The sequence below is a fragment of the Apostichopus japonicus genome, chromosome 11 (assembly GCF_037975245.1).
Source record: "Apostichopus japonicus isolate 1M-3 chromosome 11, ASM3797524v1, whole genome shotgun sequence".
NCBI classification, from domain to species: domain Eukaryota; kingdom Metazoa; phylum Echinodermata; class Holothuroidea; order Aspidochirotida; family Stichopodidae; genus Apostichopus; species Apostichopus japonicus.
Genome location: NC_092571.1, coordinates 16916480 through 16936291, shown reverse-complemented (window position 1 = coordinate 16936291; position 19812 = coordinate 16916480). Strand labels below are relative to the sequence as shown.

General features: G+C 37.4%; 1 protein-coding gene across 1 annotated transcript in view; it reads right to left on the bottom strand.

Moving 5' to 3' along the window:
- Nucleotides 1-576: 576 nt before the first annotated feature.
- LOC139975518 (uncharacterized) overlaps nucleotides 577-19812 on the bottom strand; it is a 34783-nt gene continuing 15547 nt past the window's right edge. Inside the window, exon 6 of the mRNA XM_071983505.1 lies at nucleotides 577-1303. The gene's annotated coding sequence lies outside the window, so the exon portion shown is untranslated. The remainder of the gene's footprint in view (nucleotides 1304-19812) is intronic.

The following is a 19812-nucleotide window of genomic DNA, read 5'->3' as shown; positions in this document are numbered from 1 at the left end:
TATGGTAATTACAAATCTTATGCAATACATTCTATTAAAAGATAGAAGTGTTTATGTACACGTGGCCTATATTTACAGTGCAACTATATATGAACTTAATTCTTAATTTTATAGTATCAGTTTGGCTCCCAGTATTGCCAACTAAATATTGACACAACTGTGTACTACACATTGCTCCCTTAAGTTAGCAGGAATCGATTAATCAGATGATCAAGCAGTTAGCCTATAGCCTATAGTGTGCCTGGTCACATAATATCATTCATTTCAATAGGTTTATCTACCTAACACACTTAATAGCAACTGAAGGAGAAAATACGATACGTGTAAGTCAAACAAAAACAGGAATTTTTTTGGACCACAATTTTTTGGGACCAACATTTTTTGTGACCAACTTGTTTTCTGACCAAATTGTTCGGACCATAATTTTTTTCGACCAACATTTTTTTTGACCAACATATTTTGGGACCAAACAATTAAGTACCCCCAAAAAAAAATTGGTCCGAAAAAATGGAAAATGGAAATTTTCGGATTAAAAAAAATTGCTCCGAATTTGTTCTTTTTGTCGGAACATAGAGATGTCGGAACATAGAGACGTCGGAACACAGGGATGTCACCCACCTCTTTATGGGGTTGAGTGAGTCTGTCTACCTGGGTGAGCCATATTGTACTGATCAAATGGTGAGATGAAAAAGCAGCTATTTAAAAAAAAAACAATTAAAATCCACCAATATTTCAACATTTTAAGATGTTTTTACCTAAACCAACTGAGTTGCATGTTGCTCAAAGTAGGTTTAAACGATAATAAAACCCACCAAATATTCACCAAATAAAAATTTAATCAAGTAATCATGATTCAATGTGTCACCAGGACGCTTTCTTGGGTTTATAGAATTAATCCCATACAAAGGGCAAACTGGCAATTCCCCCCCCCTCTACCACCTCCCCCCCCTAAAAAAATTCCTTTTACAGTAAACTTTACTTTGCATGATTTCAAGTCAGTTCCAAAAACTATATTAAAAGCTCTAATTCCGTGCCTCCTGAGACACCCGTCAAAATGAATGACTGTACAAAAATGATCGAAAATACGATAGCTTAATAATATATATTGCACATAGAACTTATTTTGTTTAGCCTATGCAAAGTCTGTGCAATGGCTGTTGCTCTATATGTACAGACAAACAGGCACATTACACATGTCAAAGACCTGTGAAGTTAATAAACATGATCAAGTACTGTCAAAGTCTTTTTTCTTCCCCTTTTAAGTTTCCAGTGTCTAGCCTCAGTCCCAGGCACTGGTAGGAATCTGAAAGATATAACAAGAAGGAAAAGATATGTATTAAAAGCGTCAAGAAAAAAGTATCGTTAAAACCGGTCGGCAGCTTCAATTTTCAAACACATGCACATCACTACGGCATCGGGAATCTCAAGTTTTATGTTCTGTATTGAGTCAAAGCGGTACATAAATTGCAGCCATCGTCTTCGTCTTATGTATGACAGAGACAGCGCCGGATTTAGGAATGGGCAACGTGGGCAGTTGCCCATGGAGATGTGGTAGCATAAGAGATGTGGTAGCAACCTGTTCATTTGTACCGAGAGAGGTGGTAGCAACCTGTTTACTTGTATACTGAAAATTGGGCAGGCAAACAGGCTTACATACCGTAATGAAAATTCTTGAACATAAATTTACTTCAAAAATCACAAACTACTGCACCATTTTGCATCTAAGCACCCTTAATTATTCAACAACAAAAAACCAAAGGGGAGGGGGACACCCCTCCCCCATGACGGCGATCACTGGGGTGCTGTGGGCCTCCACTACTGAAGATTGCCCACGGGCCTCCACATGTCTAAATACGCCCCTGGACAGAGACGCATTGTAAAGAATGACACCACGAAACAAACAAGTTAGTGAGATACCCTAGTTTAAATGTCTCGTCATGGGGAACTGCCAGCTTGTAAACTTTGGATGTCATGATATATAATGCCATGCCGGGATATGAAACCAAATTACAATCTCTTTGTTTTTTTTCTAGCGGTATTTTGGTAAGTAGAATTTTAACAGCATTGAAACTGAAACCAGTACCATCATTATAATCAGTGAGGTAATTTTTAAGAGGTTTCAAGTTTCACATTCAGCATGTGCAAAAACAATATTCAAATACAGTTCCAGTTACAGAGTTGTTGACAATTGGCAATTCATAATCATGGACGTTAAATATGAACATGTAAGAGACTGACTTCGGTCGGCTTGCGGCTTGATAAGCCAATGATGGCTTCTTCGCAAGTTCCTGCTTGCAGGAAGATCTAAAATACATTCATACATACATATATACAGAAAAGAGACATTGTCTGTAATAAATTAAGGTAAATGATGAAACATCAAAACACATATGGTTTGATGATGTCATAATTAGACTTGATCAAGCCAAGGCTTCGGCCGGTGCCTTTCAATCATAAGGTAACAAGTTTGAGTCACTCCAAGATTAATGTATGTTGTCTAGTTACAGAGTTGTTGACAATTGACAATTCATAATCATGGACGTTAAATATGAATCTAAGAGACTGACTTTGGTCAGCTTGCGGCTTTGATAAGCCAATGATGGCTTCTTCGCGAGTTCCTGTTGCAGGAGGATCTAAAATACATATATGTGGGAAGGAACATTAAATCTATGACATCTCGTAAAGATTTGACATTTTTCAAGGCTATTGACCGGGTCGGTTCGTGACAGTTATGTCTCTCTATCACATAGACTGATATATTACATTAAATGGTCACCTCGTTGAAAACGTCCACTGAATGATGCATGATGATTACATATGCATCAAGGTTCACATAACATGTGAAAATTACCCAAACTTGGAATTTTGAGGCCTTGACAAATAAAACCTGATTCTCTCATGTTAGTTTTGCATTTGCTTCCACTGAGCTTCGGTCTGGAACAAATGTTCACGATCTGAATCATTATTATACCATAATAAGCATAACAGTGCTTCGTAAAAGATCAAGTTCGTAGTGTAATATTGTAATGAAAAAAACAAGTGATGAACAAATATTTATTTGGAAACTTCAAGATCAGATCAGCTCTTTATCTTCACGACGTACTGTCATGCGTACACCAACTTCACCAATTTCATGCTGCCTGTGTCTGTTTCATAATTCAGTTATTTATCACAGGAACGGTACGGTACTACTATGGCAACATATGCGTATGGAATACCAAAAGAGTTTGTCGATAGGTACGACTTTTGTACATTACTAAAATATATCAGATTTTAGTTCAACAAAAAGTACTCTAGTTTTGACTTTCAGAAACGTCTCACCGCAAAGCCAGTGGGATGGACTCACGTACGCACCCCCTGGGGGTTCATGCACCCCATGCAGTTAGGGAGTCCTTGCTATAGTGCAGATATATATATTGGTCTTCATTACTTTGCTATATTCATATTCAGGACAAAACCAACTTTCCTGTTTTGGGCAAACCAAAATAAAAGGCCCTGTTGTCAGAGGAACAGACAACCAGAAAACAAGTACCTTAAAACTTTGCCCGGCAAGGGTTACAAAGGTTGAATTATCTATATCTACGTTATTTGATTTAGGTTAATTCTATAATTAGAGCATTACGCTTTTTTCCTCCTGACTACATATATTTAAATGTTCTCACAACTGTCAACTTTGTGCTAGCATTTTGAAGATTTTCTGATACATTAGGAATTGATTAAGTTACATTCTTTCAAGGAAGACCATACAAATCATTCATCGTCGTCAAGCACAGAACCGGGAAGGGGATCTGCATTGTGTTTTTTTTTTCTTCTCCTGACTAAATATATTTAAATGTTCAAACAACTGTCAACTTTGTGCTGGCATTTTGAGGATTTTCTGATACATTAGGAATTGATCCAGTTACCTTCTTTCAAGGGAGACATTCTATAAGGTTACATTACAAATCATTCATCGTCACCAGGCACAGAGCCGACGAGGGGATCTGGTAACGAGATGAGAGTACCAACACCTGGTATTTTCTATCATGAGAAATACTTCAAGCAAAACTATAAATCCAAACGAATCTTTTGTTGAAGTTTTCAAACATATCAATTCCTTAGCGCTCTTCCTTGTGCAGCGGCGGAAAGTCACGACAGTTACTACCCACACCCCTCGTTGACTTACTGTTAGGCCATGTTTTTCTTCACTGATAACAGTTCTTTCCTCATTTCATTACACTTTGTCTAAAACATCTTTAGAAAGGTGGAATAAATCTCTTCATATCTCTGTTGTTTCCTAGTTTCTATTTAGCATGGCACAATCGGACTTTGGGGGTTAAAAAATGTAAAAATACGTAACTTTTGAAAACCAAAAGTCACACGTAAAACACACATGGCAACATGTAGTGTCGTGTGGCTTTTGAAACTCCCATTTTTGAAAGTTCAATTGCGTCACTATAACACTGGCCCTCCTCTTTGTCTAAATTGAATATGCATTACAAATGAGTGACAGATTCTGTACATATAAAAATTATTGTGATTGGTTCAAGTTTTCAATCGGACCTAGGGGTAACAAATGAGAGTCTTCGTTAGAAAATATCGACCTTCTAGCCCAACCTCGAGAGACGCTATTGAAGACACCCACGTGGTAGCGCCTAGTATAGGGGACTGTAACTACGCACTGTTTAATCGTTTATGTGTAATTGTATTAAAATTTGTTATTGTACTGTTAAGAACTCAAAATTAGTTTAAAAACACATTTATTGGTATTTTTTTTACCCAAATTCCCATATACATTGAGAATGCAATAGTTTGCGTCACAGCAATATAAAGAAAAAAACCCGCAACAGAATGGATCAGTCCAATCTTCCTGACCGCGTTGATCCACAGCGCTCACGTATGGGAGCGATGAGTCACACTTAATCCTTCAAAGAGCTTATATTGCAGTACTTTTTAGTGTCGTTTTGGGGGGTGAAGGAATTGATATGAGTACTTGTTTTCCTCAAGTCTCTGCCAGACTGACATTTATGTCCGAGATATGGATTCAGGATTGTCAACTTAGACATATACAGTATCTTACTTTACAGAAGTAAAAGTTTTATGCGTATATAGTTTATACAGTATGTACATAAAAAGCACAGTAAATTGTTCATGATATCCGCCCCCTGACACTTTCTGGATTATACTGAATGAAACTGCAAAGGGTGTGTTCCCTGGTTACATGGTGTATATGCTAGGTAACTATGGCTAATGACAGGGAAAGAAACTATCTATTATGGGACTGCTGCATACCACCAACTAAGGGCTGGATAGCTCAGTTGGTAGAGTGTAGTTAGGGCTTGAAACACAGAGGTTACTAGTTGGAATATGAATAGCTCAGTTGGTAGAGTGTAGCTAGGGCTTGTAACACAGAGGTTTCTAGTTGGAATCTGGATAGCACAGTTGGTAGAGTGTAGTTAGGGCTTGTAACACAGAGGTTACTAGTTGGAATCTGGATAGCACAGTTGGTAGAGTGTAGTTAGGGCTTGTAACACAGAGGTTACTAGTTGGAATCTGGATAGCTCAGTTGGTAGAGTGTAGCTAGGGCTTGTAACACAGAGGTTACTAGTTGGAATCTGGATAGCTCAGTTGGTAGAGTGTAGCTAGGGCTTGTAACACAGAGGTTTCTAGTTGGAATCTGGATAGCTCAGTTGGTAGAGTGTAGTTAGGGCTTGTAACACAGAGGTTACTAGTTGGAATCTGGATAGCTCAGTTGGTAGAGTGTAGCTAGGGCTTGTAACACAGAGGTTACTAGTTGGAATCTGGATAGCTCAGTTGGTAGAGTGTAGCTAGGGCTTGTAACACAGAGGTTACTAGTTGGAATCTGGATAGCTCAGTTGGTAGAGTGTAGTTAGGGCTTGTAACACAGAGGTTACTAGTTGGAATCTGGATAGCTCAGTTGGTAGAGTGTAGCTAGGGCTTGTAACACAGAGGTTACTAGTTGGAATATGAATAGCTCAGTTGGTAGAGTGTAGCTAGGGCTTGTAACACAGAGGTCACTAGTTGGAATCCATATACTGTAGCTCAGTTTGTAGAGTGTAGGGTCTGTAACCCAGATGATACTAGTTCAGATCTGGAATTCTGAATAGCTCAGTTGGTAGAGTGTAGCTATGACTTGTAAGACAGAGGTCACTAGTTGGAATCCGTATAGCTCAGTTTGTAGAGTGCAGGGCCTGTAATACAGATGTCACTAGTTCCGATCCCGTTCCATCCATAATTGTTTCCTTCATTATTCCATCTATCTTACCTTGTCCATCTTGAAATTTGAACATGAATCACCAATTTTTTTACTTTCGAGCACATTTAATAGTGGTTGACAATCTTGATGAACAGCCTGTAAGACTTTACACCAGGGGCAATGGGGAGAGGGGGGTTGAAAGAGGCAAAATAACATGGTTTGGTTGGAACGGCACAATGTATTGCAACCTAATATACACTAAAGTATAGCCTTACATACAGTTATACAGCTGCCAAGCAAACAAGTAGGAAGTATAGGTATACCACTGTCCTGATCAGATCATCTTGTGACAGTTGTGGAATAATTAAAACCAGCTTGATCTTGACTTTAATGATTTATAAGGCAATTTGGGATACATTTACTGAAAAACTTCCAGTGTATTAAAATAATCTGGTATGCTCGCATTCTAACTTGTTGATCGGGATATTATTCTCCCTAGACTTAACAATTCCTTACATGAATGTAACAGAAACGTAATCAAAAGGAATGTGGGAAGTTCCCTATTTGCACATAAAAGGAACTCAATGGGTTATTCAAAATATCAAACCGTACCTCATAGCACCTGGTTGTGATTATAGGGACGATAAATCCCTCATGCAAATTATGGAAAAAACACACACAATCATAAGGTTGTCAGGCAGTGCCATAGCCAGGGGAGGGAAGGGAGGGGTTGGGGTGGGATAGGCTGCATGGCAACTCTTGAAATTTTATTTTCAAATGACTTACATTTAATAATGTAAAAAAATATAGCTGAATTTGCATAAAAGAATCAGGACAAAAAATGACGTGGATAAATAATGTGTGAATAGAATTTGGGTGCTTTACTCAAATTTGTTTTTGTCGAATGTGAATTAGAAGAACATTGTGCATATGATATAGTCAATGTACATATATATACATATATATATATCTATATATATATATATATATATATATATATACATATATATATATAAATGAAAATCGTAATGAGTTGGAAATCAAGAACAGTGAAAAAACTTTCAGCCTCCACCGGGATTCGAACCACGGGCCTTCCGCTCTGTACGCGGACACCCTAACCGCTAGGCTATGGACGCTGATTGTATGTCAAGAGGTTCGAAACCGGTAAGGAAGGTCGTAATTCCACTGTAGGCGTTTGTCACCTGTATCGAACAATACTAGGTCTGTTTTTGGTGACATATTTGCCTTACTCTAGAGATCAAACATGATGCTAACCAACTCAAAATCATTTGTGATTCCTAAAGCCGGATCTCGAAAGAGATACTTTGAACAGACTTTATGTTAATGCAATGGAGGTAAACGACAAAGGCAAATGAATATATATAAATGAAAATCGTAATGAGTTGGAAAATCAAGAACAGTGAAAAAACTTTCAGCCTCCACCGGGATTCGAACCACGGGCCTTCCGCTATATATATAATATATATATATATATATATATATATATATATATATATATATTTATAAAGATGTTCACACTCATCATCTGATTTGGCAGACCGCCTGCACTTTGTGCATGCACATTGTAATAGTAACAAAATTTTGCAATATTTCAACATTTACAGCGTTGCCATGGTTATGATATTGACTAAACTCTCTCCTGATTCAACAAGGCAGTCAATAATTTGAAGAAAAAAACAATCAGGCAAATTATTTCATTCATATAGATAGGAATTGGATATGTATTAAAGTCAAATGAATCACTAAGAAAGTGAAAAGTGAGAAAATTTATGAGCAAACTTTTTCCGGTACTTTCATGGGTAAGTTATTTGACATGGCTTGAAGATGTCTTTCCATCGCTTGGTCTGACTGCGAACTATGCACATGGACATATGGATTTAAGATTATCACGCCATTCCATATGGTAAACACTTTGAATAACAAATTATTATGATTTTTTGCAAAGTTCTATGATCTCCAATTCCTGGATGTTGGCATGCACATGTATACATGTATTGAACTGATTTCACCTTCTCACCTTTGTCAGGTCAGTCATGAATATTCAAATATGCTATCAGCCAATGAAAGTTAATTTTTTCAGCATAGCCTATATCATTTGAATATTCAAAAGAAGGAGGAAATGAACTTTGATGTATTGGTCATTGCAAAAGCAGGCTATTGTGTTTGTGTAGAGAGCCTATAGCCAACCATTCATGGCAAGAATTCATACACAGCCAAGTTTTCTTGCATATATCCTTCCTCCTTATCTGATTTGCATGACAAAGGTTGGGGGAGGGATGGGGTGTTGTGGGTTGGGGAGGGGAGGGGATATATGTATATGTTCCCAGACTCAGTGAAATTCCAAAAAGAGAAGGAAAACAAAAAGCACTTAATAGAACAGAAATATAGTCTTTCCAAACTGTGGTTCGGTCGATGAGAATCATAAGAATTAGTATTGTCTGTGTCCATAAAGTAACTTATTAACTAAAATGTAAAATATAAAACCTATATACTGCAGATAAACACATGCCTTGTCTTTCGGAGGTGTGCATGCAAGGTCGATCAAAGGCAATCGCACACCTAACATGACAGTGTGGATCAATGTGATTTAACATGCGAGGTACAAGAAAAAGATTTTAAAAAAAATCAATCTTTAAAAAAATAAAAGACACCTTTTTTCCAGTCATTCAGTCATCAATTCACCTCATTCTTGAATTGAAAAGTCTTTGGAATATGGTCAATATACCGGGCATAAATCATAACATTGCCAGCTCAGCTATTGTGTTGCTTACACCTCAGTGTGATCTTAGAGCCTTTATGTAACCAAAACAAATGTAAAACAGCACACCCAACTATCTTGAGGAGTGTGATTTTTGGCACATCTGAAGCACCCCCTGAATTTCTTGAGGGGTGTGATTTTTAGCGGACCTGAAATTTCTAAAAGACCACGGCCTGTATAACAGATGTACAAACGTGTATGTATAGTTGATAGATCTATGTCAATGGTGCAGGACATAATGGTAGGTATATGGACGGGTAGAAATATTTACATGAAGTTAATGTGTGTGCAGGGTACATAGGAAATGACCATGCATTATATGTTACTGTAGGTTCTGGACAGACAGGATATATATTTACTGTAGGTAATAGACATGCAGGATATTTACTGTAGGTCATGGACATGGAGGACATATATTTACTGTAGGTAATAGACATGCAGGATATTTACTGTAGGTTCTGGACATGCAGGACATACATTTACTGTAGGTAATAGACATGCAGGATATTTACTGTAGGTCATGGACAGACAGGATATATATTTGCTGTAGGTAATAGATATGCAGGATATTTACTGTAGGTTCTGGACAGACAGGATATATATTTACACTAGGTAATAGACATGCAGAAGATTTACTGTCGGTGTAAAGCAAGATATTGACTGCAAATTGGGAATGGACATACATAGGGTAGTACTTACTGTGGGAATGCAAATGTAGGATGGTTACCATACAACGGACATGTTGGATTAGTTATCATAGGCAATTAATCGTCATGAAGGACATATTTACTGTAGGTAGTAGACACGTAGGGTATTTACTGCAGGTAGTGGACATGTAGGGTATTTACTGTAGATATCGGACATGTAGGGTATTTACTGTAGATATCGGACATGTAGAATATTTACTACACATGGGAGTAATGGTCATAAAGGATATATTTACTGTAGGCGATGGTTACTAAGGATATTACCACAGAGCGATGGATATGTAGGCTAGGAAATTTACTGTAGTTAGTACATGTGCAGGATATGGTCAATGAACATGCAGTATATAACTACAGGTTATGGACGTACAGGAAATATTTCCTGTTGGTAATCTACATGGATGACATTTACTCTACGTGATACTAGAGACATAAGACATACAGGATATAAACTAGAAGTTCATGATGTATGCAAGATATAGTTATTTAATGTTAGCAATAAATAGCATTATATTTGTTTACTGTGCAGACTGAACCTCCAAACCACTTTGGGAGAACTTTTATAGTTTAGCCGAATGTTTGTATACGTTGCATTTTTATCTTCAAACTTACAGAGACATGTTGCATGGAAGCGGTGAAGCATGTCTAACCATGCATGAATGCGCACTCACTGTACACACTGAACTCTATCACAATAACTGTGTATGCGTACGTACCACTGTGCAATCATTTTCGCAATTATTTTGTTTTGACTCACACTGTTCGTACCTTAAATTGAAATTTTCACGGCATGTTTACTAGATTATTACTACTTGAATGGCATAACGTCATCGCACTTCTTCAGGACTTTTGATTATTTTCCAATTTTGTACAATCGACCATGACAATATCTTACATTCACGAATCTCCTTTGTTGCCTAGACAACTGGTAAAATGGACCGAATATGTTCATTACTGATATGGTATACAAACTAGTGCTTAACTGATTGGGCGGTTAATACGCTTGACTAAATTTCAAATTTTTTAAAAGAGTCCATCAAGTGTTGTTTTGGCATATGTATATTCAGTCTGAATAGTGAGAAACCAACGCTGAACTTTTGGTTTATGAAATGTCCTAACATTTGAAAAGGGTTGGAACACTTTTTCCTTCCCCTTTTTAAACTACGTACTTGAGTCGGTTTTAAGGTTTCTAAAACCTGTACTGCAGTATTGCCTGCTGCATGCACACCTCATACAGCAATTACGATATGACAAACCCTCCTCTTTACCTATAAGATCCCTGGGGCATGCAATAATGTAAATGTTGTTGTACCAGCTTTCTAAGAGCTAATCTACTTCGAAGTTGTACTTCAATGTCATATTGCAATCAAAACAGAAAAGTCATGTTTGCTGCATATCTACAATAGTCATCACAATTGAGTTTCTGGATAAAGGAATCATGTGAAAAGTGTTCAAATGGTCAAGGCCAATAAGACATTGAAGTCCACAGTGGCAGCTTTCATTGATGACGTACTGGCCATAGAAATTTTCTAATTTTTGTCAATACTATTGTGTATAGTCAATGTTAACTCACACTATCATGACCATGTACATTTTTGACAATATTTTCTTTGGCCCGGCCATTTCAAGAAGTTCAACATTGTCATACGCACATCCAATTCCAAAGCGTTCCATACGAAAAGTATGACTAAATCATACGTTAATGAAGACCAGTAAAACTATGTAGGTATTAATTCTCTCTGGTAATAGCCCCGCGGCTACCATAAAAAAAATAACGACTCTGGATACAATTTAATAGCCAGTACTTAGTATAATTCTAAAGATCTACTTTAATTGCTAGGGAATGAATATCCATTAACTGTTGGTGCATTTCACCATTGGAACAATATACAACCACTAGCGTGATTGTTTATATTTGTTCCAAGATATCATCTTTGTTTTGTGGGAAATCTCAGACATTTTATGGCAGCTACTAAAGATATCTTGGGATATATTACAGGCTGTAAGTTGAACAAACATCTTCCACAGACATGAATCCATGCAATGTTAAGTGTTTTGCACTTCATCTTTGGATCTGTTTATACCTTTCCAAATTAGACCAAAAACATTGCACTCCACTTTTATCATTTACATGTCCCAAATTTGGATCCTCAACCAGGTGATCAACAAAACAGTTTTGGAGGTTACAGCAAGTCAAGTTGTTGTCTCCACAAATACAGTTGTATATGCACCCTTTGTAACAGATACTATAGTGGCGTGTGGTAAGAAAAGGACAAGACGTCGTCGTCCTCATATGGCATCGTGATCTCGGGTCCCGCCACGATCCACCAAGCTTAGTTTGTTAATTTTGATCTCCCAGCGTTCGATCTGATCTCCCCAGAAAGGAGGACTAAAATGTTTGGGTCAGATCCTGAGTGGGGGAGCTTGAACAATAGGAACTTGATCTTGAGCAGAGGATCAGATCCCTATCAGATACCCTGCTGGAGATCAAGCATCCCTCCCTCCCCGGTCTACCTATCGACCTGATCTGAGACCCTCACGTCAGTGAAGAATAGCTAAATTGCTTGTTTTATGTAAACGTGAAACCTTTGGCCACTTTAACAAAATTTGTGTGACCATATAGATATAAGTTTGATATGCCAATACTCTTTGCTAAAAGATGACCATTGCTATTGCAGTAGTTCAAATTCTGTCCTATCCAACAATGTCCTTTTTCTTTTACCCTTTATCACTAATTTTCTTTCCTTAATTTTTTTTTTATCCAACTTTTTTGGCCTTCTCTTTTTTTCGGTTTCAATTCCATACAACCATTGATCGTTAAAATAATTAACTTGCGTGTGGCGACACGTCGTAATGAACTTTATTGGCACCTGTTCGCAAACAGGTGTCGCACTGTCCATGAAAAGTTATGGCAAAAGGTGGTGGTGGCCAACCACAGGATGGGTTTAGTAACTACAACAGAATGGTGTGAAATCCAAATTCGATATACGCTCGTTTCAAGAGGAGCAACAGAAAGGACAAAACTTACCAAAATTGTACAGATGGTGTCATAATGCATATATATTTTTAATATATTTCCTTCTTTTTTTTGTGGTAATTTCCATTGTTTTCTCAAATAATAAAAAATCCTGACAGCTGGTTTTATCATCTATAGAGCCCATTAATATGGCAATTTCACTTTTTTACTTTATTGTTGCTAAATTTAAAAGTGATTGATTTGATTGATTTTTGGGGGTTGCAGGCGTGACATGCTATTTTACATGTCATGCAATATATGCAGTACAATAAAAAGAGTTAAATAATGAAGTTAACACAGATCTATATACGGCAGCATATTTTGGCTTTAATTTTGCAGCTAGATCCGAAAAAGACGACTGTTAAAAGAAAATGATTTATTTTTTTGCAACTTGTAATATTTCAGTGGAAGTCTGTTCATTGCAGATTACCAAAACTTTTGCAATCATATTTTGAGAAATATTGAAAAGGTGTGTTGTTAACAAAAACAAATAAAGAAAACCTGTCGACCAAAAGGCAAAATGATTCTTGAGGTTCTTCTTTGCAACAGAATTAAACTTGGGTCGATTCAAAGGACACATTCATAGAGTTATCTATTTTTACTTCAACTGCAAGTTTTCAATCAAATGGCACTTAACTGCAAAAGTATATATAGGCACTTTTGATAGCAGATTTGAATCCTTCTTACATCATATATCTAAACAGTTTGCATATTTCCTTCTCACACTACAACGAAAACACTCCATGGCAACTGGTACAGACATGAACATCATGATTCGAAGCTTAAGTCAAATTGATTTCTCAAATGACAGTTAATACAATAACAACACCATGCAGAAGTAATCTAGACAGAAGTTATTGACTAATGATCAAAGCTTTAGAAAAAACAAACAATGTAGTTAAAGGAAGGCGGATAAGAGAATGAGGCATACGCTACAATAATAATAAATAATGTTAAATTGGTTTTCCTTTTCAGGAAATGTTTTCTTCTTTTCAAGACTGAAACGAAAGTGCCGACTGCTTTCGACGAAAAAAACAATAAAACACAGCAACTGGATGGGGAACTTCCACGAGAGTGTTTTTCCCCAATATGATTATTGCGACAGTATGAAATGGATGATAACATCTGAACACACAAGTTTTATTATTAGGGGACAGGAATATGTCTGGCTTTAAAGGTATGCTCTATTGGCCCCAAATATGCTAGATATTAAAATATGGTCACCTTTGGTCAAAATTCTGAAACTGTTTTTATTACAACCTTTGAGGAAATTTTCCTCATTGGGACGATTTAGTCATAACTTGTGTGTTCAATAAAAAATGACTGAGAACAATTTGGAGAGTAAAGACCTCCAGGAAAGTACTTTTTGAAAACTTCTAGCAATTATAGCATGCTAAAATTTGGGACCTATACAGAACTTCCTTTAATCAGGGGCGTATCCAGGGGGGGGCGCAACAGGCGCGCGCCCCCCCTATTGGCCGTCACCAAAAAAAAAAAAAGTTTAGCAAAAAAAACAAAAACAAAAACAAAAATTGATGACGACCTTTATGTGAGATGTCGGTGATCGCTCAACCCCCCCCCCCCCTCCCGTATGCTTTAGTTTTTGTTTGCCAAAAAAAGGTTCTGGCGAAGTTCGGCGGCATAATAGTTTTAGAAACATAGATGGTAATTGTGTTTGTATTATCACTATAAACACTAAATGACATGCCAGCCATACTAAATTGTGCATTTTGTGTCCATATTTACTGGAAATGTTGCTTATTATTAAGGTCGAAAAATGGATCAAATATGGCCATGGGCGGCGATCCTGGGTGGAGGGGGGATATATCCCCCCATGAAAATGGGTGGAGGGGATGTAATGCACCATATCCCCCCACCAAATGCCAGGGATAAGAATATTTTCATGCCTACATTTATGCATCTTCGTTAATGTACGGCTCTTTTTTAGCCTTATTTCTCGCCTACCATAAACGCAGTGCGATCTTTTCAAATAAAGCGTCTTTATAAAGCAAAAATAGTTGACTGTAGGCTTCATTAGCCCTATAACAACAAAATGTATTATTGCGCCCACGGTATTGATATAGTACATATATGCACCCTCATAGTATTCATATAGGCCCTATAGTAGGCCTACACACGTACATGTTCCCTCGAACAGCTGAGAATCTCATGTAACCAGGGTAATGCTTAATACACGTTTCACCTGGATGCCCTAGCAATCGGTACCTAGGAATGTAACTATGTGTAATTGTGTATTGCATGTGTATAGGCCTATAATAGCCTGCATGAGGACATTTTCTTCATCGAATAATATAACAGAGCTCTCGAACATTCTAACGTTGCGCCTGAAACAAGATTGACAGGGGCAATTTTCCCAAAATAACACCCGAAATTAAAAAAAAAAAGTATTTTGGATCCTGATTATGAGATATTTCGGACATGACATCCCTATTTTAAAGTTGGGTATATGCCGCTTGGAAACCTCGGGAAGTGCCGTTTCCGGCCATCTAGAGGGTTTGTTAATCCCAAAATTTTCTTGTACGCTTCGCGCCAACTCATGGTGGCGCTACGCTTAGATAGTCAACAGGGTCATATCCCCCCCCCCCCCACTGGGAAGTACGGATCGCCGCCCATGCATATGACACCATTTTGCATTTCAGCCCTTCTTTGAAAGCAAAAATTGTACACCCCTCCCCTTAGACCCATCCCCCAGGACGGCGATCATTCATGCCTGGCGCCCCCCCTATTGGAAAATCCTGGATACGCCCCTGCTTTAATTGTCACATGGAAGCCTAAGAGACTATAACAATTAACTTTAATACATGGTGATCTAGTTTTCTGTCACATTATCAACGATCAACATAAGGAATGTTAAAGAGCCATGCATGTGAAACTAAATATATATCCATATGAACCGGATGTTTTTATCTGTATGAGCAGACACGTTTACATTATGAGAGTACAGGAATATGTTTGGCTTTAATTGTCACATGGAAGCTTAAGAGACTATCTAAACAATTTACATGGTGATCTAGTTTTCTGTCACATTTTCAACATCAACATAAGGAATGTTAAAGAGCCATGCATGTGAAACTAAATCCTTATGAACCGTATGTTTGTATCTGCATGAACAGACACGTTTACATTATGAGTACAGCAATATGTCTACCTTTAATTGTCACATGGAAGCTTCAGAGACTATTTCATGGTAATCAGGCTTTCTGTCACATCATCAACGATCAACATAAAGAATATTAAAGAGCCGTGCATGTGAAGCAATATCCATATGAACGGAATGTTTGTATCTGCATGAGCAGACACGTTTACATTATGAGAGTACAGCAATATGTCTACCTTTAATTGTCACATGGAAGCTTCAGAGACTATTTCATGGTAATCGGGTTTTCTGTCACATCATCAACGATCAACATTTATAGGAATATTAAAGAGCTGTGGGAAGTGAAACTAAATATATCGGTAAACACCGGATGATCGCATCCGCATGAATAGACACGCTTACATGACGAGGGTATACAGGAATATGTCTGGCTTTAATTGTCACATGTTGGAAACTTCAAACTATATAACAACTCACATGATAGTCTATTTTTCACTTTACATTAATGAGGAACAACATAGGAAATATTAAAAACCCATGCACAGGAAACTAGATATTCATAACTCACTACTAAATATATGCGAAGCTAAAACGCAGTACTTCATGCACATGCACAGAAGTAATTATGATCTGAGAACAATGACAAGAAAAATAATGGAAAAAAAAAGATGGACAACAACAGATTGTTTGCAAAACTTTTGAGGAACCCTGAATTGTGTCTGTCATTTCTAATCAGTTAAATGTCCATACAGTGAGTTCTTTAATTAGTAGTTTGCCAACATTGCATGGGAGAAGATGGCAGAGGAGGGTGGGGAGGGGGAGGGAGGGGGAGGCTTAATTAAGGGAATGGGGCAATGCAAAGATTTCATTTGAGGCCATAAAAAACTCTTGATTTCCCATCGAGTATCGCGTTACATCTGAGGAACTGACCTAACGATGGTATGTGCGTTAGACTTCATAGTCCAGCCACTTGAATTGATGAACCTCAGTTGTTTATATAGTGTTATTTCTCAAATATTAGTTCAGTGCTTTAGATGCACACAACCAGCTGGATTAATGATAGCAGTATCAAAATGTGTGCCTAAAGTCATCCTGTAAAGTTGAACAGATTGGATGATTATCTTGTTTACGATCAGTCCCAAAATGGCTTCACTATATCGTTCACCAGAGTTATAGGCACACTAATTTGGATAAAATTCAGTTTACCAAAAACAAAAAATTGGACAGAGAAATATGTAAAGGCTGACTCTTTGACATCTATGGTGATTAAGCAAAGACATTATTTGGACCATACAGGGATAGCACCCTCTTAAGGAAATAGTCAGTGTCAAGGTTGCGACACGTGGACAAAAACGTGATTTGAAGACTAGTTCTGACAACTTTACAGCGAGTGCTTGTTCGCGTGCAAGCTTGCGGCGGGGCACACCCCTGTTGGATCTTACACAAAAAACTTTATTGTCACGAGCCTGACACGTTCAGTTTTGTTGAGAAGACAAAGAAGAATAATCAACTTAAAAGAACAAGTGTATAAACAGAAGAGCGATTCGTCGACGCCTGTGCGAGAGAAGGTCTCGTGCTGGTGTTGTTAATAACTGTCAGAGGTTCCTACTCGTGTTTTCGTTGACACCGGTTCGTCTGGCGGGCAGCAATATTTTATGAAAACACACTTGTCGCTTTCTTTCAAATCAGTTTCAAAAGAGAGAAAAAAAATATGTACCCTTGATGTCAATTGTATAGGATTGTAAAGGTATCACACAAGTTTATGGAAGCAGCTTTGTCACCTGTAAATTGACACTTTAACATGCAGAGAGAGGACACAGCGGGTTCGGTACTGATTTTCTCCATCGGTAAGCGCATTGTAACTTGCCGACTTATAGGTCAGTTTTGTGTGTGTATAGCAATTAAATGTAACGGTTTCTGCTTCATTACTTTTTATCTGTTTTTTAACAGGACTTGGCAGTTTTTCACTCTCAATTTTTTCAATCACTTGGCAGTGAAGTTTATATATATATATATATATATATATATATATATATATATTTGGGGATTTCCTGGGAAACCTACAAAGTTTCTTGACTAAATCCCATGGCGAATTATCGGACCGGAAAGTGAAGACTCTTTTATATAGTTTAGAGCGCCTTTCCTGCGACTAATAAACATCAGAAAACGATTATCACAAAATCTCAGACAGGCGCCAAAAGACAGCTTTAGGGGAAGCTTAGCATATTTTATTGTCCTTTTGTGGTGGGCCCTGAAACTTTAAGTGGGAACTTATAGTATTTAGGACGTGTCAGGAAGAGGACACTAGAGAAAAGACCATTATCATTGCATAGATTCCTTCTGCCTTTGGCAAAGGAATAAAAAAAAATATTAACCAAAAGCCAGTTGGCTTTGTGATTCCTTGCCATACAATTTGTTCCAAATTCCAAAATAACTATTGACTAATCTAGAGCAAGTGAGCTACATTTGTCCAAGAATTAAATAAGAACCAGATAAGATCAGAGATTTCCAACTCTTACATGTAGCTCATCCCTTGAAGGCATTAACCATTTAATCCACTGGTAAGGATTTTTTTACAGTATGGAATTTTTATTCCAAAATGTTTTACTACGTCCATAGAAAACAGTCTTTCTATGTGGAATGACATTTTTTTTTACCAACTTGAGTTGAGATAGCATAAATCAGTTCTGCCACCAATCATGTTATTAATGAATGAGAGCTTTACATGACATTGTTTCTGGCACTGTGAAATATTTTCACAACTTACTGCCAATGGCAAAGTCTTCTTAGTATCAATCACAAAGCAAATGGCCCATTTTGAGACCATTTGAGATAACCTATTGATCCCTTAAAGGCACTGAAGACTCTCCCCAAACCGCGTGCGGCCATCTGAAAAAGTTAACTTTCCGTTGCTTGCAAGTGACGTTTTGTTCGTGTCGCTACAAAATGCAGACAGTAATGGAACGTGATACCTTGTTATCTTTAACTGGACCTGAGATGTCCATCGCTGTATCGTTTATACACTGTGCTGTGGGTATTGACCGCAGCTGTATGTACTGATTGTACACTAGTGTCTTATTACCGGCGGTAGCAAGCTGTGTGTATTTTCTTGGATCGATGGTGGTGTCTAACACTTCTGTTGCACCTCATTCGAAACTAGGTCAGATTATCTTTTTGAGTCTTCACACCCTTTAAGCCAAGTTTTGAACCATTTGAGATTAAACCAGTTGATCCCCTGAAGCTCAGAGGGTGAACACCGATAAGGGCTTACTTGAGTGTGTTTAAAGCAAGACTATCAACTCCTTCAAGCAAATTTCATTTCCTGGAAGACTATGTATTGTGGTAGATCAATAGAACCCATTCACAGTTAGACTAAATTGTACTGAATTTGACCTGCAGTTGTGTTCACCAAAAGAAAATCTTAGCATTGTAGAATTCACAGGTTTAATTGTAACTTTAATTTTGGAGTTAAGCATCATGTTTTACAAGGTTTTCAGACTTTGACGCTTTGGTGACCTCTATCAACTTCATATTGGATGGGTTCAATTCAGTCCACATGAATTGAAAAAAATATATATATATATCCTAATGTTTGCATTGACTGGTGTATCAGATTTACTGTATCTTGGAAATGCTGCTTATCTTTCAATTGGTAAACTAAAGCAGGTGTCAGTAGCTTGAATCACCCGACATGAGTATTAGTTTAAGTGGATGAAACACAGACACTTTGAACTTTGAATTTAGAACACTTCAAGGGTAGTACATACAGTACACATGTACTGTGGTAGGCCACAAAAAAGAAACTCTATATACTGTCTATATAGCAAAAGAAAAATCATTAAAGGGGAGCTATGGTATCATCAATTGTTTTAAATTAAAAACAAATTTGGCAGAATGTAATATATCAAATTAATTCCGTGGAAAGAGATATACCCATGATAAGTTGTCCTTGGGAGTTTTTTTTTTTTTTTAATTGAGTGTTTATAAGAATTCAACTTC